Here is a 24,847-nt window from a genome sequence, read left to right as displayed (position 1 = left end):
AAGATGATTTGAGAAGAGGTTAATTTTCCTTTTTAGAGAAAAATTTACATAGCTTCCTGTCAGGGCTGTCAAAGTTGGATGGTGGAAAACATGGAAGAATTGTGGATACTTGAACAAAGATTATAGACAAGAGTCATTTTAACATTTATCAAGATGAAGAAACTCACTATTTTTATCAAGAAATGACAGCTACAATAAGAACTAGATCTAAGTACCTAAGCAAAATAAAGTAATGAAATGAATTCCAAAAATCACAGGTAAAAGTCACAGGCTTTATTTCATAGTGCCAAAGGAGACATTAAAGGTAGTCTTTTATGAAGTATTACTTGGATTCAATAAAGAGATAAAAAATGCTATGTGTTATATGTCCATTTGTATGACCCATAAGTACATGTGCACACACACAAATTAGATAGCTTTGTCGATAGAGCCTTAAATTTAAAATGGAAACACATTTTACAGAGGGCCAAGGACTATTAACTATATTATAAAAAAAGTCCTCATGTAGATGAGCTATATTATAAATAAGTATATTTGTATATAGATAGATAGATATGTATTTACATTTATATTATATATGCATGTAAAAATATAAACGTATTTGCTACTCCATACATAGGACAACATTTAACAACCACCTTTTTCTTTTTACTAAAAATATTTGGATCATATTCGTTTTGAGAAGGGACCAGTAGCTTTGACCAATCACACCAATGATTAGTTAGCAGTATAATTCATAGGACAGTGGCAATTATAAAAACTGCTCACTATAGAGTTTAAAACAGTTTTACAGACAATATGTTGATGTAATTAAAGAACATAGGGTTGTACGTATATTCAAACCGAAAGTAGTCTTTCAAAGGTGGAAAGGATCCGTCAATCAGTTGTGCAGAACATACAACACTGCAGCAGGTTTTTTTTGTTGTTTTACTGAATTGATTATATGTGTAATGACTTTGAGAGGAGGGCCTCAGGAACCAGGAAAAGTGATCCCACAACTTTCAATATTTGTGAATTTTTAATTGAGGGAGTTCAGGAAAATTTTCCTGAAGCTAAATAGAAATGAAAATTATTCTTATCAAAAGAAATTATAATAATATGGTAATAAATGATTCATCTAATTCATGCATATGAAAAAGCCTCAAGCATCCTTAATACAAAGAACTATGTTTTATCACGTATGATAATTATATAAGAAGGAATTGAATCGATGCAGAAATGAACAAGCTGAGAATTTATGAAAATATTTTATGAAAGAAACATATACTTTCTATTATTTGAAAAAAATAAAGATGTTCTGAAAAGAATACATTATAAATGGGACATCCCTCTGGTGTGTAGAAGTTTGAGAAGGATAATTTTTTACAATGGAATCTTTAAGTGTCATTTGCTGGATATAAAAATATAATAGCAAAATCAATCATTACTAAGTGAAAGATATAGGGGCGCCTGGGTGGCTCAGTCGGTTAAGCGTCAGACTTCCGCTCAGGTCATGATCTCGCGGTCTGTGGGTTCGATCTCCGCGTCGGGCTCTGTGCTGACAGCTCAGAGCCTGAATCCTGTTTCAGATTCTGTGTCTCCATCTTTCTCTGACCCTCCCCTGTTCAAGCTCTCTGTCTCAAAAATAAATAAATGTTAAAAAAAATTAAAAAAAACAAAGTGAAAGATAGATATATTTACACAATTTGAGACAGAGAGAGAGGGAGAGAGAGAGAGAGAGAGAGAGAGAGAGAGAGAGAGAAAATCCCAAGCAGGCTCCACACTGTCAGTGCAGAGCCCAACATGGGGCTTTGACCCATGAACCCTGAGACTCATGACCTGAGCCGCAATCAAAGGTCAGATGCTTAACCAACAGAGCCACCCAGGCGCCCCAATACATTTACACAATTTGAATGCTATTCATTTAAGAGAATTAGAGAAATCAGCCCAACCCCTGTTTTAGAGTAAACATTTCAATAATTTTATTCCATTCCCATTATATCCCTTCTTCTATAATATAGGTGTGTCTGACAGAAAATGAGAAGAAGCTTGTCAGCCACATTTGCTTATAGAAAGAAAACAGTGTATCCAGAATTGACACATACTTCCCAGAAATGACTGCCTACAAACCCACTGAAACTCAGAGTTCTCTTGAGGGTGCTCCAGTGGATGTGCTTAGCTATGACCTACCCCAAGAGCACATAGGTAAATGGAGAATGCTTGTCAAATTGCTGTAGAATACAGTAATCTTTTTCTAACACATTGCCCAGATGCGCGTAAGTGGGGCAGCCTAGAACACTGCCAATGCACAGTAACTTTTGTCCTTCCAAATAGACTTTTATAGCAGATTTAGGTCCACAGCAAAATTCAGAAGAAAGTACAGTTACTGTCTACCCTCTCCTTATTCCTCCCTTGCCACACAAACACACATTTTCTCCCACTACCAACATCCTGAATTAGAACGGTGCATTTGCTATAATTGATTAACCAACACTGACACATCATTATCACCCAAAGTCCTCAGTTATAGTTTTACTGCCTTGAAATCTTTTCTGATCTACCTATTCATCTCTCCCTCCTTCAATGCCTCGCAGTCATTGATCTTTTTACTCTTTCTGTAATTTTGCCCTTACTATCCCTGTAATTTTGCCTTCTCCATAAAGTTGATAGTATGTGGTCTTTTCAGATTGTCTTCTTCACTTGGTAATAGACATTCAAGGATTCTCCATGTCTTTTCATGGCTTGATAGCTCATTTTGTTTTAGTGCTAAATAATACTGCATTCTTCAGGTATGCAGTTGGTTATACGTTCACCTGCTAACAGACATCTTGGTGGTTTCTGAGTTTTGGTGATTATGAGTGAAACTGCTATAAACACTTGTCTACTGGTTTTTGTTTGGAAATAAGTTTTTAACTCCTTGAGTAAATATCAAGGAGCATAATTACTGGATCACATGGTAAAAGTCTGTTTAGTTTTGTAAGACGATGTCAAACTCTCAAAGTGGCTATATTATTTTGCATTCCTAACAACAGTAAATGAGAGTTCCTGTGGCTTCATATCTTGACCAACATTTGTTGGTCAATGTTCCAAATTTTGGTCATTGTATTAGGCGTATAGTAGTGTCTTGTTTTCATATTTATTTCCCTGGCAGATGATGTCGGACCATTTTTCAAATTCTTACTCCCATAAGTAGGTCTTACTTGGTCAGATGTCTGTTAGGTTTTTTGTCCATTTTGTAAGCTGAGTTGTTTTATTATTGATGAATTTTAAGAGTTTGTTGTATATTTTATATAACAGTTTTTTTATGAGATTTGTCTTTTGTAAATACTTTCTGCCGGGACATGATTTATCTCCTCATTCTCTTCACGGTATCTTTCACAGTGTAGAATGAAAACAATTTTTTTTTTTGAGTCCAGATTATTATTTCTGTCACAGTTCATTATTTTGGTATTGTATATAAAAAGTCATTGCCACACCCAAGGTCACCTAGTTTTCATCTATGTTATCAGGTAGGAATTGTACTTATCTATTTATCTATTAATCTATCTATCTATCTATCTATCTATCTATCTATCTATTTAGAGAGAGAGACAGACAGAAAGAGCACAAGCAGGGGAGAAAGGCAAAGGGAGAGAGAGAGGATCTTAAACAGGTTCCATGCTCAGTTCAGAGCCCGACATGGGGCTCAATCCTGCAACCCTGAATCATGATCTGATCTGAAATCAAGAGTCAGGCACTCAACCAAGTCCCTGAGGCATCCTCCAACTTGCAGGAATTTTAAAGTTTTGTTTTTCATATTTAGGTCTCTGATACATCATGAGTTACTTTTTCTAAGGATGTAATGTCTATGTCATTTTATTGTTTCTGCATATGATATCAATTCATCTCAAACCATTTACTGAAAAGATGATTTTCTTCCATTGTATTATCTTTGCTCCTTTGTCAGAGATCAGTTGCCTATATGTACAAGGGTCTATCTCTGGAATTTCTATTCTTAAAATATTTTTTAAACATTTTTATTTATTTTTGAGAGACAGAGAGAGACAGAGTGTGAGCAGGGGAGTTGTAGAGAGAGAGAGGGAGACAGAATCCGAAGCAGGCTTCAGGCTCTGAGCTGTTGGCACAGAGCCTGACATGGGGCTTGAACCCACCAACGGTTAGATCATGACCTGAGCTGGTCAGATGCCCAACCAACTAAGCCACCCAGGTGCCCCTCTGTAATTTCTATTCTGATTTATATGTTTGTCTATTTTTTCATCAACACCACACTCTCTTGATTACTATAGTTTGTAGTAAATCCTAAAGTCAGATAGTATCAGTCTTTCAACTTTGTTTTTCTTCTTAAATATTGTCTTGACTATTCTGGGTCTTTGCCTCTACACATTAACTTTAGAATCAGTTTGTCAATATCCATGAAATAACTTGCTGAGATTTGGATTGGCATTCCATCACAGCTATAGATATCACTGGGAAGAATTGACATCTTCACAATATTGAGTCTTCAATTAAGGAACATGAAATATCTGTCCATTTATTTAGTTCTTTGTTTCTTTCATCCTAATTTTGTAGTTTTACTCATAACAATTTTGTATCTACTTTGTTAGATTTATTACTAAGTATTTCTTTTGGAAGGAAGCTAACCTAAATAGCATTATGTTTTAAAATCATATTCCACTTTGTCATTGTTGGTATATAAGAAAATTATTTTTATATAACCCTGTATCCTGAAATCTTGAAATAATGCTTATTGGTTCCAGGATGTTTTGTTGTGGTTGTTGATTCCTTAGGATTTTCTACACATACAATTATGTCATCTGTGAACTGAGATCATTTTTTTCTTCTTTACTAATCCGCATAGCTTTTATTTAAGCTAAGTTATAAGATTGTGCATTTTTCAGTAGTAAAATGATAAATGGTATCACTGAATGAAATATTTATTTTTTAAAAATTTTTAAATGTTTATTTTTGAGAGAGAGAGGCAGAATGTGAGCAGGGGAGGGGCAGAGAGAGGGAGACACAGAATCTGAAGTGGGTTCCAGGCTCTGAGCCGCAAGCACAGAGCCAGATGCGGGGCCTGAACTCACAGATGATGAGATTGTGACCTGAGCCGAAGCCAGATGTTTAACTAATTGAGCTACCCAGGTGCCCCTGAATGAATTATTTCTTAAGCAAATGTCACAAATTGTTCCAGAGGAATCAATTATTAAGTTTAAACAATATAAAACACATTCTAATTTTATAGTTTAAAATACTAGCATATTACCTGATTACTTGCAGATAGATAGTATTGGTTCAAAAAAGTTTTAACATCCCTTATCCAAGATTACAAGATCTTGTAACAAAATCTGAATGTTCCTTCCTGCTCCTTGATCCCTCTCACCCTGCAGAAGACTTCTGTACACACTCCAAGTAGCCAGAATTGTCATGAACTCTTCTTGTTCTGTCCATCTATTAAGAGGTTAATTCTACCATCATGGATGAACAATTTTTTGTCCATGTTGGTAAACATTTGCATAGATATTTAATCAGTATTAAATTGTTTTTATAAATATTGAGATTTGATAAATTTACTAGAAAATATAAACAATGTTTAAAGAAGATAGGAAAAAAATGGCAAACATACTTTCCCAATAATTTGGGAAAGAAATGAAAAGAAAAAGAAAAACAAGTTAAAAAGTAATCATAGGGGCGCCTGGGTGGCTCAGTCGGTTGAGCGGCTGACTTCGGCTCAGGTCATGATCCCACGGTCCGTGAGTTCAAGCCCCGCGTCAGGCTCTGTGCTGACAGCTCGGAGCCTGGAGCCTGTTTCGGATTCTGTGTCTCCTTCTCTCTGACCCTCCCCCGTTCATGCTCTGTCTCTCTTTGTCTCAAAAATAAAAATAAAACGTTAAAAAAAATTTAAAGAAAAAGTAATCATAAGTTACTTTCCATTCTCAATGCTTAGCACAATAGCCGGCTTTTTTACAGAATTAAATATATATTTTGAATAAGTACACATACACGCACACATACACACATGTACTTATACTCATATACACACATGTACACACACATGTACACACACATACACACAGACATATTGATTTTGCTCCACTTTTCTCAGGATGCTACATTTTAAAATAGTGAAAACATTAAGCAAAATTACTTTATGAGTTAAATGTGAAGCTATCTACTCAAAGGGATTTTATGTGCTGGTTTTCCCAAGTCATTTTCAGAATATCCCTGTCTTTGCTTAACTATTAAAGCACTCCCTTTCATTCTAAACAGTGTACCAGTGTGGGTGATCATTTATTCAGTTAGCTTCATTTTTACAATATTGCTAGTGGCTTTCAAACTTGACTCCGATTCAATACTCCCTTGAGATTGCCTTGGACCCAGGCCCTAGGGTCTCTGAGTTAGTGATTTGGAGTGGGTCTGGCCTACTTACAGCTCTAATTGACTACTGCATTCTTGTGCTTAGGCTGCTCTGAAAAGATACCATAGACTCCCTTGCTCTAGCCATAGAGACTTATTTCACACACATTTTAGGGACTGGGAAGATCAAGGTGCCAGGTTCCTGGTGAGAGCTCTCTTCCTGGCTTGCAGGCAGCTGCCTTCTCACTATGTTTTCCTATGGCTTTCCCTCAGTTTGTGCACAGGGAGAAAGAAAAAGAGAAAGATTGCTCTCTTCGACTTCTTATAAATCCACTAAATCCTGTCTTGAGGGCCCCACTGTCATGACCTAATCTAAAACTAATTACCTTAAAAAATTTTTTAATGTTTATTTTTGAGAGTGGAGAGAGAGAGAGAGTAGGGGAGGGGCAGAGAGAGAGGGAAACACAGAATTCTAAGAAGACTCCAGGCTCTGAGCTGTCAGCACAGAGCCCAATATGGGGCTGGAATCCATAAACCGTGAGATCATGACCTGAGCCAAAGTTTGATGCTCAACTGACTAAGCCACCCAGGGGCCCCTATTGGGAGCTAGAATTTCAACATAATGAATTGGGGTGGGGGGAAGTACACAAATATTCATTCCATCAATGATTTAAGAAATTGGGCCTCAAACAGGGAGACCAAAGAAAGAGGCAGAACATTCCAAATAGGTAGGTGGCAGATAGGTTTGTTTTTGTTTATTTTTTTAATGCTCATTTATTTTATTGGGGGGGGGGTCACACAAATTAGTTGAGGGGAGGGGCAAAGAGAAAGGAAAGAGAGAGAATCCCAAGCAGGCTCTACGCTGTCAGCATGGAGCCCAATGTGGGTTCAATCCCATGAACCATGAGATCATGATGTGAGCAGAAAATGAGTCCACAGTCAACCAACTGAGCCACCCAGGCATCCCAGAAGGTGGCATTTTTAATAAGCAAAGGAACTTACATATAAGACTCATCTGGGCAAACTGTAGGATGAATGTATTTCCATACCCACCCACCAGTAATTTTTCTAAAAGTTTATATAGAGGCCTTAGCTGGGTTCAGTCACATATATGGTCTAGATAGTCTCAACAACACATTACTCTCTCAAAGCTGCTTTCTTAAAAACTGTTTCCACTCTGGGAACGGTGGGTGGAAAGCCTATTCCAAGGACAAGAGAGAAAGTGAGGAGCCTCTGGTTGCCTGAGTTCAGCTTGTGGGTCAACTGGAGGTACCATCCTCTCACTGACCATGCCCAACAGCCATAACAAGCCCCACAGGTGAGTCCAATGCATGTGGGTCCAGGCCACTTTGAAAAGACAAAACGCAAAAGATGAAGTGCTACCATTATGTATTTACACATTTCTTTACTTTTTATCTCCATCTTGCATTGCCAATAAATGAATATACATATGGGAATACATACATGCACACAGACAACAAATAATATGCAATGGTAATGTTTATTTTTCAAAACTGTGAAGGTTACACTCTTATGCAAGGCTCGGATAAACTATATTTACACATTCCAAGTAAGAAATCATATTTGTTTGTTTGTTTGTTTGGCTTTTTCTGTGATGTATCCATCTACCTGGTGATTGTACTGTAACTTACTTTTGCCTTCCACATAAACTTAATATGGACATACTTATCTACAACATGGCCTTTAAGTAAATTTTTAAAGAAAAAATACAGAGCAGCTACATTACCGAAAATTATTTCATTGTTTGATTATTTTAAAGTAAACTCTGTCCTTTCAATGCATGCTAGGCAACCGGCAATGGCATATTCTGAATGTTTGTTGGATAAGCTTCACTAGCAATGTTTACTTCAAAAATTTTAACTGGAAATGTTGCCTCTTATTCTCTTGTGATGCTGGGTTGAATCGACAGGATGTGATTACCCTTGTATCATTTTGTTTTGTTTCTTATTAGCTTCCTGGTAAACGATTGTAGGTGCCCCACTGCCTGCAAATTACCTTCTGACTACTGCTTCCCAATCACCATGATATGTAGGGGTCTGTAACTGGGAATTACTCTCTGCTGAATACAAGTTCATAACATTGAAAACTCATCTGTGGTTATACCAATTAGGTGTTGAACCCGACTCACTGGCCTACCATATGTTTTTGTTCCCTGACTGAGGATATTCCTATATAACAATATATTCTCCAAAATGTTTTCTTGCATTTTTATCCACTATAAAGAACTTAAGATGGAAATGTACAAATCTAGTTCATTAGATAATACTACACAAGACTGCAAAATAAAATTCCTACAAGTTAGAACAAATAAACCAGCATGCACATTCAAATCCATACAGAAACACCTAAGGTATGTATTTGCACTTATAAGAGAAACAAGTTTTCTTCCATGTCTAAACTACCTTATGCACTTGAACTTAAAAGTGTGTTTTCTTAATTTGTTCAATTGATGACTCATTATTTTGAAGTCTATTATATCATTACTTAAAGTATATTAAAATATACTGGAGTCCCACTGTTTCCTGAATGTGGTACAAGTGCACTTAGTAACAGAAACATGGAATGCCAATTATCATGCAACTTTAAGGAAGCAACCTTTGATCTACTTAATCAGAATCCTGGGAAGTGGGCCCAAAGATCAGTATTTGTGGCAAGTTCCTTCTGTGATTCTCATGAATGATCAAATTTGAGATATTCACCTAGAGTTCAGAAGACAACATATCTGTCCTCAAGATGCTCATTATTTCATTGGAATATCTGTTTCTTTAAAAAAAAAAAAAAAGAACAACTGAGACATTTAGAAATGTTTAGAAGTTTCATTAGTCATCTTTTACACAATGACACTTAAAATCTTGGTAGTAATAATTCATCTTTCCAACTTCCTTACTGTAGTGTTCTAGGTATCTGGAAGATTTTTTATGTTAGCTATTTGACTGCTGTTTGTTTCAATATTTAGTATATCATGTACTGCTACATATTCTGTATTTCCCATTCTGACTTTGTAAGGATAATGTGGCTTCCATAATTTCTTGTCTTCATTGACATTGAATCTATATGTATCCATTAACAACACAGTTCCAGCAATCTATTTTCTTCACTCATCACCAATTCAATATATGCTGAATATGTTTCTGCTCTGTTTAAAATGTGGGATCTAGACACATATAAGACAGAGCTTATGATATTAGAATGTTATGATTAGGGTATTTACTGATAGGGAAATAGGTATCCAAATCTGTAAAGTTAAGTAATACAGAAAATGTATTTCATTAAGTGAGAAACAAAATCCAGATTTCAGAGGTCATAGTTATCAAAATGGATGAGTATGGACCAAAGAGTACTTTATGGCAGAATGGAATGTTTGTAGGTTATGGAAGGGTAAAGGTAGAAGTAGGATCGCCTTGTAAAAAAGGTGTGTTCATCTTACATGGTCATCTTACATGAACAAAGGATTTTGAATGTACATAGCTATAGAGATTGGATTCATTGGAAAATGATCATAAGAGAATGGTAGGGATTAGGTTCTCAGTGATTCAAATACTCTGTTTCTCTGTTTTGTTCCTCATGGGATTGGTGGTTTGAATAGCTTTGTTGCTGTCCCTGTAAAGTCAAGACTGACTAAGCTTCACTACTTGTCAGATGTTATTACTACTAGCTATGGCTGAGCAGATGCAAGGTTATCTCTAGAGCTACATTTCCCATATTTGAGACTCTAAAGTGTCAGTGGGTAACAGATTAACTTCAGATATTTATTTCCATTTTTGTTATATAACTGATTTCATTTTTAAAGAAAAAAATATGTATTATATTAAACACTGGCATCCTAGAATTAAAACAAAAACAAAACCCCTCGACATATTTAGCCTCCAGCTATGACTCATGGAATTAACAACCATAAATTCATGAAGGAAGACATTTTTATGCTTTAGTAGGAAGATTCAATTTTCCTCCTCTATATTTTTTCTCTTCCTACCATGAAAATTGATGGTGAAGCATTTTATTTCTCCTGAGGATAAAAGGAGGAAGAATTCACGAGTTTTGAGTACGGACTTAGGTTCTCCTTTCAGGTATATATATCTCATATATTTTCCCCATACACTTCATGAGAGGAAAAACTCAAAGCTTAAAAAAAATTCTCCCTAGACCAGAAACTTACAAAACTTTAAATATAACCCAGGACTTCCTGAGATTAATATCCTAACACTACAGTGACATTATTTCAAAGAATTAACCTGTGGCGTCTACAAGAGAGGCTTGACCTGTTTTGAAAGAGTGACAAAAGAGAGGGTGGGAGGAGGGAGAGGGAGAAAGGCAGAGAGAAAAGAGAGAGGAACATCATACAAAAGTAAGTGTTACCATCTCTGTGGATTTAGAGTCATAAATCAGACAGATTTAAGGAGAATATAGTTATATTGATCTATCATCAAAGATACTTCTCATTTTGAATGATTTTGACTTTTTCTCTTTTCCTATTTTATTTATTTTTATATCTGTTATTGGTGTCTCAATGTGATCTATAACTTCAAAAGATCAGTCTTGCTAGTTAATATATTTAATAACCATACTAATAAAATCACAGGGCTGCCAGGGCATTTGTGAAAGCCAAATAGTTTATATATTTTCAGGCTTTCAGCATGACTACTCCATTCATCAAAAATATAATGAGACAGCACTATATGGATAAAATAAACTATGGACTTAAAAAAAACTATCTGGGAATAAATTTCAATGGTGATGATGACGATAATGATGGAACTACAGGCAGTTATTAAGTATTTATCAAGCATTATGAATAATGCTTTATGTTGACCATCACACTAGATTCTCACATCAAATGCCTATGGAAGTTATTCATATTATCCCATTAAAAAAAGGATTACAAGAGTAGAAAGGATAAGAAAACTGCCCAAGGACAGGCAGGTTTGAGATAGCCAACATTCAGTCCGTACAATTAGAATTCAGAGTCTGCTGTCACAATCACTTCCCTATGATTATCTGATTTCTTTTGAGTAGATCAGAGAAAATGCTGCAAAGAGGCTGAAATGGATTTTGGGAATATGTCTGCATCTTGACAATGTGTTTCATAAACAATGTCTGGTTGCCTTGCCCTGGCCGGATTCTGATAGCGTTGGAATCCAAGTTCTGAATAATGGCAAGAAGATGTCAGACAAATAGTGGGTAATTTTGGGTAACTGAAAGATGTGACTCCAAAAGCTAAGGATTGAGTCTTCTGGACAATAGAAGAAAGAGTGGTCAACTTAGAAAGGAAAGATTCATCTTGCTCCAAGAGGCCATTACCTGTTTATATTCTTTTTTGCAGGGAATCAAATACCAACACTGCTAATCAGGGCTGAACTATGATTAATTTGATGAATGCAGTACAATGGAAGTCACATTATTGCATTTTATGCCCTGGACTTAAAAGTACTGAAAACTTCTCCCTTGGTCTTTGAGAGCCATATGCTGTCATGCAAGTAGTCTCGCTACCCAGCCTGAGAGAGCACATAGAGAAGCCCTGAGATAGAAAGGGCAACAGATCCATCTGAGCTCCTCCAGCTTTTCTCACTGAGGCACTAGGCATATGAGTAGACACATCTTTACACATCCGTACAAGTCCAGGTATCAACTGAATGCCACCAAGTAACGGGACCGATGCCACGTGGATCAAATAATTACTCAGACAAGCCCTGCTAAACTTCCTGATTTCCAAAATCACTGTTGTTTTGAAAACTCCGGGTTTGGGGGTAATTTGCTACACAGCAATGGCATTCAAATTTGGAATACACACACACGCACGCACACACACGCACACACACACAAATATATATGCACACAAAAGCACACACATACACATGCACACACATATAATACATACACAAACATTTATTACTCATAGTTGGCATTCTAGATCTACCCCAACATTATTAAATCAAGACTATATATTTCCTCAATATTATTTTTTCTTCCTTTCTTTTCTCTCTCTTCCACCTACCCACCCAAACCTTCTCTCCAGAGTTGGAGTGCATATAAACATACATAGACATAAACACACACATTTCAAATATTTCTGCTACGGTGCATATAGATATATTCTATTGGTCCAGATAAAAATTGTATTTGAAAGATAAAAAGAAACTGACCTCCATATAATTGATATGCATTGAACACATGACATATAATTTCTATAAATAATGAAGTTTTAAGATTCTTATCATCTGGAGATGTGCATGCTATGGAGAATAATATTATTTATGATATTTATGAGACTTTATGCATTATTTTTATTTTTATTATTTTATTTTATTTGAGAGAGAGGGCGTGAGTGTGAGTGGGGGAGAGGGGCAGAGGGAGAAAGAGAGAGAATTTTAAGCAGACTTCATGCTCCGTGTGGAGTCCCAAGAGGGGCTCAATCCCACAAGCCTGAGATCCTGACCTGAGACATAATCAAGAGTCGAACGACTCAACCGACTGAGCCATTCAGGTATCCCTTTCAAGAGATTTTTTAATCAAGAAATTGGAAACATAATTTCAAAGTCTTAAAATATTAGATAAAAATATTTTATTACTAAATATTGAATGTTTGTAGAAATACTCTACCTTAAATATAAATGGATTTTTGGAGAAAATAATAATGAAATAATAATTAAAAAGAAATCCAGAAGTACTTAAGTATGATTATTCCAAAATACTTGTTCACATAATTTATGAAAAATTGATGGCCTTAAAATGCATATACAAATAAGAAATATTAAGTTTATCACGTAGATATATTATGCCTATTGAAACGTTGGCATAGTTTTTTTTTCTGCTTCTTACTTTCTCCATAATTTATTTATTTTTTCTTTAGTTTTTATTTATGATGCTTAAAACTCATTTAAAAATGTACGATTCTTTATATAGGATTTTTTTTTGGTTGTAGTTACCATTTAAGAAAGAATATTTAATATTACTATATTGAAACATTTGAAATATTTGCTAACTATATTTGAAACCATTAATTAAGAAAAACACTAAAACATTGCTTTATAAATATAAACATATATACCAATGTCTAGTTCTATTAGTAAGGGCATAGTTGAGAACATAGGTCCATAAGTAACTCAAAATTGATGATTTCTCTATAGTACCAATTTAAGTATTACACTACCTGCTTTCTTGATTTTTAAAAGAAAGTTTTATTTTCTTTTTAGAGTATGGTTTTATTTTATGATTCACTATATCATACTCTAATAATTTAAGAAGGCATTGTTGGGGTGCCTGGGTGTCTCAGTAGGTTGAGCATCTGACGTTGGCTCAGGTCATGATCTCTTGGTTGGTGGGTTCAAGCCCCGCATCAGGCTCTTTGCTGACAGCTCAGAGCCTGGAGCTTGCTTCGGATTCTGTGGCCCCCCTCTCTCTGCCTCTCCCCTGCTTGTGCTCTCTCTCTCTCTCTCTCTCTCAAAAAATAAATAAATAAATAAATAAACATTAAAACATAAAATAAAAAACAAAAAGGCATTTCATTTTCAATAAGGTGTTTATGCACATTATGCATCACATTATTGCATTATGCATTATGCATTATGCAAATAAAAAACAAAAAGGTATTTCATTTTCAATAAGGTGTTTATCACATTATGCATTCAAAAAATAAATAAATAAATAAATAAACATTAAAGAATAAAATAAAAAACAAAAAGGCATTTCATTTTCAATAAGGTGTTTATCACATTATGCATTATGAATATGTATGTATGCACATATATTATAAACACATTTTATATATGTCACATATAACACATATGCAATACGGAAGCAAATCCATATATCCAATCACTAAAATTACTTTAAGATTTCAAGGGTATACATATTTATATGTTTATTTCTTTTGGCACATAATCTAACACTGAATTGTTAAGGCACTGGTGGACAATTCCAGTGACTGAAGTTTTGAGAATAAAAGTTAAAGAATGTTGTCAGAAGATTAAAGTATATTCAAGAAGCAACACAAGAAAACTGCAAATGTAATTTTAGAATATAGTAAACTAATCCCTTGGCCTTCAAACATGGCCACGAATTCTCATTGCTTTTGATCTTTTAAATATAAGTCTAATGTGAAAATATCACAAATTAATCATGCAACCATGCCACTGCCTATATTTTTCCGCAAATTTAAGAATGGTAAGAGGGTAACGTGTTTGACAGTATTTGGAGGAAGATATTAGAAGGATTGTGTAAACTTGACTAGGAATTCAATTGTATATGTCTAATTTTCATTAATTTATAGATAAATTTATTATTAATTAGTAATCGATGAGTACCCATTGTGGCTCCAGTATCACTGAGAGGCAATATGGTAGGATCATGTGAATTGGGAAACAAGTTATGAATATCCCTTTCAAGCACAGAGGTGAGTCACATAAAGTAATAGGAACATTAAGTAACTCAAAGAAACATGAATGTTTTATAGAAAGAATCTTATTCCTGGGAAAGAAGTTTCCTCATGTATGAAAGCCTCATCTGTCCACATTCTTGAATGCTTTAAGTGAGCAATAATAGTAGCCAGGGCGTACTCTTACCATCTACTAGATGTAAGTGATGTAGAAAGTTAATAATCTGGTAACATGTTTCACTAGAAGCTAAAGGATAGTAACACAATGTACACCATAGCAGGGTGGGTATTACACTCTAATTTAAATGGTAGTCACAAAATACTTGAGTGCTTGAATTATGTAAATGCAAAATGCTGTTGTTTTTACTGTGTGACAGAAAAATGATATAGGATTTATTACTTTTTTGATTACTTGAGGCATGGAAGCTGAATCCATCAGTATGTGAACAGATACTTGGTCTTTTGATAAAGAGAGTAAACAGAAAGTCCTGAACACATGAAAGATGAGGCTGGAAAGATATTTCTTATAGGATTTGTAGAGTGGGGCTTTTAGCCAGTATGTGAATATTTTTCTAGGAAGGGATTCCTAGGCAAGAAAATGTAGCTAAGGAGCAAACATTAAACATTCGTTTTATTCTCTCTGGCTATACAATTTTACTGTGTTTTCCTAATATTTGGATTCATGGAGTAATATGTTGTTGATGGGTGAAATTGCAACCATGGAAAAGGAAGCAATGATTAAAAAGTGATAAATATGTCATGCTGTTGATTGCTGAGAATACTAGATAATTTGACATGTTGCTCAAATGAGAAACTTGGGTTAATAAGATAGATTTATTGAGAGTCTGCTCAACAGTAGGAAAAAAAAACAACAACAACAATTAAAAGATAGTATCCTGGATATGTTGGGTACAGATATGAACAACCAAATAGTAGAAAGTTTCTACCAAATGTTAACTTTTATTCTATTTCTCCAGTGAGCATAAGATCATAAACTGGTAGGTTAGTGAAAGCTAACAGGTATTGGAATTCTTAGAGCTCTCTATATTTGTTCTGTGAAAGGTGTAAACACCTCTTTAATCTTTGCATAACACATGCTATATAATGACTGTCATCTAAAAAAAAAAAGTATACAGAACCTGAATTTATGCAAGTTCTTGTAGCCAAATCTGTGAAAAGAGTTATCTATATATAATAGAAAATAGTGACTGAGTGAGGATTTGGGCACAGGGTATTTATTAGGGATCAACGGTGAAGGATGGAGAGGGAACACAAAAGGACAGAGGAAGATATTAGTCTGGGATGCACATCCAACAACATTTAGGCTAATGCGGCAGGGATGTATTGCCTGAGGGGCCAGTCTTTATACATCCAGCCTTTATACAACCCATCTCACTCAGTCACTAGGTGAGGGTTGTCCTGGAAAGACATAGCTTCAGCAAGGTGTCTATCAGCACTTGAGATAGATCTTGAAGGAGCTGACAGTTGGCAGTAGGGTGTGGATCACACTCCCCAGCCTGGCTGCAAGTCCTTCCTCAAAGGAGACTCAGCATCACGCATCTGTTTTTACCAAACAGTAACCTTACTTTGCTTCCCCTAATTTCTAGTGGAAACTCTCCACGTCTTTATAGAAGCTGTATACTACACTGAAAATGCTCATGTGATCTCACTTTTAAGAGTTAGTTCCCTTGTTGCCAAATCCATTGAATAACATCCACTCTCATCTTTCTATCAGCAAACTGGCCACAGAGTACTATCCCTATGTTTTCCGAAGACTTCATTTGTCCTGTCTTCCTCAATTTTACTCACTTCTGTTTTGTATTGCCATTGCTCTCATTTACTTATTGTTATACTAACTTACTGATTAATTTTGACAACAATTTGTCCTTTTCCACTAGAATAAAAGCTTCACAGGGCGAGGATTTTTATTCGTTGTGTTTTCGTTGCTGTGCCCTCATTACTTAAAACAATCCCCAACCCATAGCTGTCCTTAATGGATATTAGCTGAATGAGTAGAGTGCTTTAAAACCCACGGAAATGCATCGGAGCATCAAGTTTTGAATTTAGAATAATACTAGACAAGATATAAAACAAATAAACCTACTCAATTTAATTTACCTCCTTTGAATATTAAATGTATAAATTTTCCAGGGCTGCTGCAACAAGGTGCCACAAGCTGGGAAGCTTAAAAACAAAAATTTACTGGGGCACCTGGGTGATTCAGTCAGTTAAGAGTCCAACTCTTGATTTTGGCTCAGGTTGTGACCTCACCATTGGTGAGACTGAGCCCTACATAGGGCTCCACAAGCCTGCTTGGGATTCTCTCTCTCTCCCTCTCTGTCTCCCCCTCTCCTACTCACTCTTGCTTTCTCTCAAAAATAAACAAATAAACAAATAACTGCTTCACAGTTACAGAAGCTAAAAGTCTGAAATCAAGGTATTGATAGAGTCAGTTCCTTTTGAGGTCTGTGAATGCTAGATCTGTTCTAGGCCTTTCTCTTTAGCTTGTAAATGGCCATTTTCATCCTCACATGGCATTGTTCCCGCATCGTCACATCCTGTTTCCTGTGAGAGTATCTCTATGTCCAAATTTTCCCTTTTCATAAGAATATTACTAATACTGTATCACGGACCACCCTAAGACCCCAATTTAACTTGACTACTTCTGTAAAGACCTTATCTATTTCCAAATAACGCCACATGCTGAGGGTTAGGAATCCAACATATAAATTTGGGAGTGTGGAAATTCAACCTATGACACTAAGCAAAACAAACAAACAAAAAAAAACAAAAAAACAAAAAACGGATCATGCCAAGAAAAAATAAATATATATGGAATATGTAAGCCTGTTCTTTGAGTCTATACTAGTGAAATTCTTTAAGCAAAACCATAAGAGATAGTTTGACCCAAAAGGGATTGGTGAAGACACCCTAAGATAAGAACACAAGATATGAAAAGATATGTAAAAGAGTCCAGTGTCCAACTAAGATGGAGATAGAGAAGGACCTTTTTGATGGCAGCCTGAGGGATCTGAGGTTAGAGATTATACAAGCATATGAGCATGAAGAGTGGCCTTGGACTGATTCTTTTATCCCTTTATCTATAAAGCCAGTCCTTCCCCCAACTAGTAGTTATACAGTGCCCACTGGAATCCAGCCCTGTATTAGAGACAGACAAAATCACTGCCTTCATGAAGCTTACATTCTAGAGAAGGCAGATTAGTGAAAAAAAAAATTTTAAGCAAAATAATTGCCTACATTATATGTAGAAGATCAGGTTGTATTGATTGCTGGGAGGGTGGGGGGTGTGTGAAGCATCTAGTTTGGGCTTGCCGTTTTAATGAGGACTGTAATAGCAGTGTGTTGGAGTTAGCTAGGACTGGATCACAGGAGCAGATTGTTCAAATTTCAAGAATTTGAGAAGCTGGTTAGTAAATATAGCCATTATTAAAATTAAGTAGTAAATTTACAATTCAACATCGTATTTAAAAAAATAATAAATACTGAAAACTCATCACTTTCTAATTGAATTACTATATTTTACTATTATTTGTGCTCTTGGTGTCATTTATGTCTATTTTATCTATATTGTCGAAATTTTATAGAATGGTGTTATACTTTTGATCCTTTCCCAACTCCATATTCTGTGGTATCATCTTAGTAATTTGAAAATCATTGGCAGTGTAAGTATTTTCACAAGGGAGTTCAGCAAATGCGACTAAATCAAGGTTCCAGTTACTGATTCAGTGATTGCCTAGACCTGAGAAAGTAAAGCATATTAAACTCACATGGGTAACAATTCCATTTTGAATATATGAAAAGTTGATAAAATATTTTAAGGAAAACTTAGAAAAATTATTCATGTAATTGATGAAAAAGTGAAGTACATACAGACATCTTTTAACTACACATTAATATAAACAAAAACTATTAACCAGCACTCAAACTTATTTGTCAATGACCTGAGCAACTTCTTTGCTGAATTAGCATTATTTATTTTAAGATTCTGGCAATATTCGTTGAGTTACAACAATGGGCGGTGAATGGATGCAATGGTTTGACAAAAAAAATCAACACAAGCATCCTGTTAGAATCAATAGGCTATGTGGAATTCACCATAAAGTGTAATGCATGTTTTATAACTGTAAATTGGGTGTTTCATGTCTTTCATACCAGTAAAATGGCAATAAACATATGTACTTATATAAATGCATATATATATCTGGTTGTTAAATATTTACTAGCACACCACTGACTGCTAGGGACAAATAGACTTGAAAGAGGTGACAGAAAAGAGTTACAGGCAAAAGGAGTAACATGAACAAATGCTTTAATGTGGGTGCTCTCTAGCTTATTGGAGGGAAATTTGCAAAGCCAGCATCTCTAAAGCAAAAAGAACAAGAAGAGATGAGATCAGAATGTCATGATGGGTCAGATTACTTACAGATAGGCACATTATTGTAAGGCCTTCAACTCTGGCCATAAATGAGATGGGAAGCCACTGGAGGCTTTGAACAAAAGCATGACATGATCTGATCTATTTTAATGTGACTGTTTTAGCTGCTGTGTTGGGAAAAGACTGTGGAAGAAGGGTGGAATTAAGGAGGTAGGTTAGGAGATATTTACAATAAAGTTAGTTAAAATATACGTGAAGAGATATGGTTGGAAACGGGGTATATCTTGAAGGTAGGGTTTGCTGATGGATAGATTTGTTATAGGAAAGCAAAACAGTAATGGAGTATAACCCAAGATTTTTGGACTAAATAAAAAAAGCTGTGAGAGCATTGTGTGGGGAGTAGTTGGAGTTCAGGAATTTGACTTTGGACTTTCTCTGCGATGTGGGTCCAAGACATGGGGCAGAGATGTTCATTTGGCACACATAATGTTCATGTTCAGAGGAACAGTCCAGACTAGCCTTATAAATGTGGTCAGCATAAAGATAGTACGTGAAGCCATTAAACATGATGAGATTAGCAAAGGAATGAGTGTCCAGAAGACATTCAAATAGGCCAGGGAGTTTGGGATAAAATATGGAAGTAAAACATAACCAGTAATCATTGAGAAAAGACACCAAGAGAATGTAACATCCTAGAAAAGTATTTCAAGGAACAGAAACTAATCCAACGTGACAAATGCTGTTGCTAAGTCAAGTCTGATGTGATCTGAGCAGTGTAGGAAATGAATGGAAATCAGGGACACCATAATGGGAAACATGGCAGTCAGATCTAAACCTAACCATAGGTATGAAATGAAGAAAAGAATATGTGAGACAATTTGGAGTAAATTTTTAAGGACAAGACAACTGATTGGATGTAGGGTAGAAGGGAAGGGGAGTGATTCAAATGTCTCTTGATTAGTTGGCTTAAGGAGTGGGGTCAGTGACAAATCTCTCTACAAGATTAGAAGTAGAATATAAAGATCAGTGAAGAGAGTGTTAATTCATGGCTATATTATTGACTTTTATGTGCTTAAAAGCTATCTATGTGAAAAAGACTGATGAGTAGTTGAACGCATTCAATAGAAAGGTCTGGGTTGGCAAGTCAGGATAATAATGATAGTTATAAAGAGATGAATAGATATAAACTCACTCTTGCCCAACATAATGAAGAGAGTGCCACTTAATACAACTGATGGCCTAAATTGCTCTCTATTGAGTCTTCATTCCTTTCATTGTATACTAAAATTTTAATAATCAGGACAGAAAATAAAATATTTTATGAAAAAACAGGCAAGTGAGATGAAAAATCAGTGCATCTAATTTTAATGCATATAAAACAATAAAAGACTTTTAACTGAATATAATATTGTTCTGTTTCCTCTATAAATATGACTATTGGATGGACAGAATTAGCAGAGTTACTCCTTTATGTTAGCAAGATATGAGTCTGGTTTAAACAAAAGTATGAAAACAGCTGGACTACACTGAATTTTCCTCAACCATATTGGGAGGATTTTTGCACAATATAGGGATCATTTAGAGACTCTTAGAAAAGTAGACAACACGTCCCAAAAGTGGAAGAAAAAAATTACGGCAAAAAAGCTAATTTAAGAAGGAGGGGAGTAGATTATTTTTTTATTATTTTTTAAAATTCCTGATTTAAACAATCCATCTACAATCCCACCACTGCCATCCATGTATTAGTTATCAAAGTGGCTCTTCCTTTGTCAAGCTATAGCCTACATGAAACCTGCCAACTAGAATTACTATATATAGACTCTGCCCTATTGTAGCTTTCTGTATTCCATTAAATAGCATATATGGTTAGGAGGAATCCATTGTTTTATTGTTGTTGTTGTTTTTTGCTTGGTTGGTTTGTTTGGTGTTTGGCTTGTGCATGTTTATGTGTTTTGTTTTGTTTTTGCGGCTAAGAATGCTTCCAGGGTGTAAGGTGGACCAGGATCCTACAGTTTGGAGTAGCCACTGTCTATTTATCATCTCAAGATCTTTCTTCAACCGATAACTTGCCATTCACCAGCTTTTCATTTTGTTTCTTAGTAGGGGGACAAGGCGGGGCGGCGGGGGGGGGGAAGAACTAAGCACCTAAGGCAGCCTAGGAAGAAAGTAGAAAATACCGCATTAATCAGTGTAATGTACTCCAGACTGAATACAAAGATCTGGTTCCCTGAAAATATTTGGGAATTCTCTGTACAGAATTATTTAACATTTGAAGAGTGATGTATATTAGAGAGCAAGATATAATCAGAAAAGGATATGGAACAAGGATTGAACTAGGGAGGCAATTAACATGGCAAATGATGGCTGAGGAAGAAATACTAAATGGGGCATTGATTTAGTTATTCAGAGACTTTTTCTATTAAAACAAACCCAGAAATCATATCACTTTTGTTGATTTAGCACCTTTTGCTGCTTATTTTAATACTGTTCACTCTTAGGGTTCCAGAGAACCTATAAATGTCTTTCCACTGATTCAAGTACCATTCATCAAAGTTACAGCATGAGCTCACTAGGCAAGAGTTTACACATCTTGCTTTGATTTCCCTTCCAGAAATAATTCTAAAAGGAATTAACTAAAGAGAGAGCACCAAATGTGAGCACAGGTAAGCCTGAGATACTTAATGTGTATAGATAATTGAGACAGTATATCTAGTTGGGATTTTCAGGTATTCTCAGTTAATTTAGAAGAAACAGAGTAATACACATGAGCATAACTCTTTTATTTTACTCCTTCTTTATGTTACTTGAGGTCCAAAATGATTATATATTGTCAATGTTTGTTTTGATTTATAATAGAAATTTGTTTACTCAAGCCTTGATTTAATATATTAAATTAATATAAATATATATATATATATTTATATATATTACTTCTTAATATTTCCTTTATGGGAACTTTAGCAAGGTCACTGAACCAACCAGTCATTTCTCAAACTCTGAGGCTATTTTCAGATTATAGGCTGGGTCAAGACACTTTACAATATACCAGAACAACATTCAGAGCTTTGTTGAAGGACTTATAAAGTATCTAAGGAACTTACATTTTACTCATAAAAAATGAAGACAAGATAATATTGTTTTTTTGAATTATTGAAGAAATACAGATAGCAATCATCCAATAACATATTTAAAATCACTCAGAGAATGATGCCTGGGTGGCTCAGTAGATTAAGTGTCCGACTTTGGCTCAGGTCATGAGCTCACAGTTTGCGAGTTAGAGCCCAGCATCAGCCTCTGTGCTGACAGTAGGGAGCCTGGAGCTCACACTGAGTTCCATGTCTCCCTCTCTGCTGCCCCTCCCCCACCCCTGCTCACTCTCTCTCTCTCTCTCTCTCTCTCTCTAAGATAAACATTTAAAAAATAAATAAAAACATAAAATCACTCAGAGATAGTAAGTGCCACATGTTGTTAGTCATTAAAATTTACATTTGTAATGAACTATTTGAAAAATATCTTGTATTCAGCCGTAAGAAAAGCATGAAATCTTGCCATTTCCAGCCACATGGGGGGACCTTAAGAGCATCACGTTAAGTGACATAAGTCAGAGAAAGACAAATCCTGAATGTTCTCATATATTTGTAGAACCTAAAATCAAAAAACGAAAACAAAAACCTCACAGATACAGAAAACAGATTGTTGGTTTCTAGAGACAAGAAGCAGGGAGTAGGTAAAATGGGAGAAGGAGGTTGAAAGGTAAAAACTTATTTATAAAATAAATAAGTCACGGAGGTGTAATGTACAGCATGGTGACTATAGTTAGTAATACTGTGTTGAATATTTGAAAGTTGCTAAGGGTAGATCTTAAAAGTTCTCATCACAAGAAAAAAAAATTTAACGATGTAAGGTGACAGATGTCAACTAGATTTATGACAATCAGTCATCATTTCACAACATGTGTACTGTTGGATTATTATGTTGTACATCTAAAAATAATGTCAATTATGCCTCAATAAAAATGACATTTCTTATTCCATTTAATATTTTGAAAAATGTACTGTTTTTTTTTTTTCTATTTTCAACTCCACTTTTTGATCACCAATTGCATGCTTTAGTCATTGGGCTTTTCCCTTAACTATATTTGTAAAAATGACATACTTAACTTTGGTAATATAGTGTGGTTGACGGTCTAGGGTCTAAAATCAATTGCCTACGTTCAAACCTTGGTTCCACCATTCCCTTGCCTAGCTTTCCTCAGCCGTAACATGGAAACAATACTAAATATTATATTTGATTAATGTGAAATTATATTAGTTAATTCATGAAAACATTTAGAATAATGCATATTACATAGCATATTCTCAATATAGTTATCATCTGCCTTTTTTTTTAAAAGAAAAGGCATTTCTGTTTTTCAGTTTTGTTAAAAAATGGGCATATATATATATTTTTTTTTCCAAAGCAAATATGCAAGTCAGAAACTTCACAGTTCAAGAAGTGTTCTCTGATTTGCATTTTCCCCCCAGAGGATTTAGAACCCTGAGCTATTTGTTTCCATCTCCCCAGCACTGGCAGCATCTCAATCCATAGCTCCAGAGGTTTGCATTTTTTATATTTGCAATTCCTGTTACAAATGTATCTTTTAACCATGTTTTCTACAGGTTTTTATCCAAAAGTCCACTTATTTCCCCATCATTCTTTCTGATTTTCTTTTTGGTGAACGTAAAGCTTTTATGCTACTTCCAAACCCAGGGTTCTTTCCTTTAAAGACTTTTTCCTTTAATCTGAACTGTATCGGCAGGCCTTTATTATACACGGTCATGAGTCATTTATCTCCAGGTACGTGCATATATACATAATCATGAATACCATCCATGTGCTGAGTATAATGTTAAAGATAATCTTTGCAGCCATTTCACTTGTCACCTTCCTGACTTACTTTGGTCCTTGCTTACCAAAATATAGGTTTACGGAACACTTAAAAAATCTACTATTTCCCATCTTTTCTTTTGAATTTGGTCACCACCACTTAGGTGAAGAAGAAGAACTTTATGTGTCCCACCCTCCCTGTGTCTTAGGTGTGTGCCTTCCATGGAAGCGTCGCCCCCATGCCTTCATGCACATTCTCCAAATGACTGCTGTCTGATTCACAGCAGCCCTCAAAGATTGCTCTGATTGCTGGAAGCCTTGTGGTAGAGAACACAGTGATGTCCCAAGTAGTGGTCAATGCAGTGTATTCATTTATACTGTATTAATTGGTCTCCAGTGTGCATACCTAGCTCCTTGTCCTAAAGAAAATATAAAATTCTTATATGTTCTGGTCTCTGTGATGTGTCTTTACCCTATAGTAGATTTTATATTGCCCTCAGATTTTACATTACAGTTCTGACAAACAGAGTTAATAATGAAGCAAAGATATCAGCTAAATCTCTGTCAACAGATATTAAATGCGGCCTATTTCCTCCGATTGCATTTTGCATGTTAATACAACCAAATTCTAACAAATTACAAATCACCAAAATCATTCAGTTAATGCCTTCAATGAAGCAATCAATTCAGGGAGCATTGATTGCATTATCACTTGCTAAATACTTAGAACAAATAGGGATACAGAGCACAGTCCCAAAGCAGGTACGTACACAGATTAACTAGCATGACTTTTTTTAACATTAGATAACATGAGTTCAATCTGGATTACTTCAAACACTGTTTTAAAAATGGATTTAGAG

The 24,847-nt window shown here is 35.3% G+C and overlaps 1 protein-coding gene across 5 annotated transcripts in view; it reads right to left on the bottom strand.

Annotated features, from left to right (window-relative positions):
• The window catches only part of CDH18 (cadherin 18), a 995,271-nt gene that overhangs the window by 119,047 nt on the left and 851,377 nt on the right, over positions 1 to 24,847 (bottom strand). The gene's annotated exons all lie outside the window — the stretch shown is intronic.

This window comes from Acinonyx jubatus, chromosome A1, assembly GCF_027475565.1.
Source record: "Acinonyx jubatus isolate Ajub_Pintada_27869175 chromosome A1, VMU_Ajub_asm_v1.0, whole genome shotgun sequence".
Lineage (NCBI taxonomy): Eukaryota > Metazoa > Chordata > Mammalia > Carnivora > Felidae > Acinonyx > Acinonyx jubatus.
The sequence above is the reverse complement of the archived record's forward strand: the minus strand, read 5'-3'. Positions and strand labels throughout refer to the sequence as shown.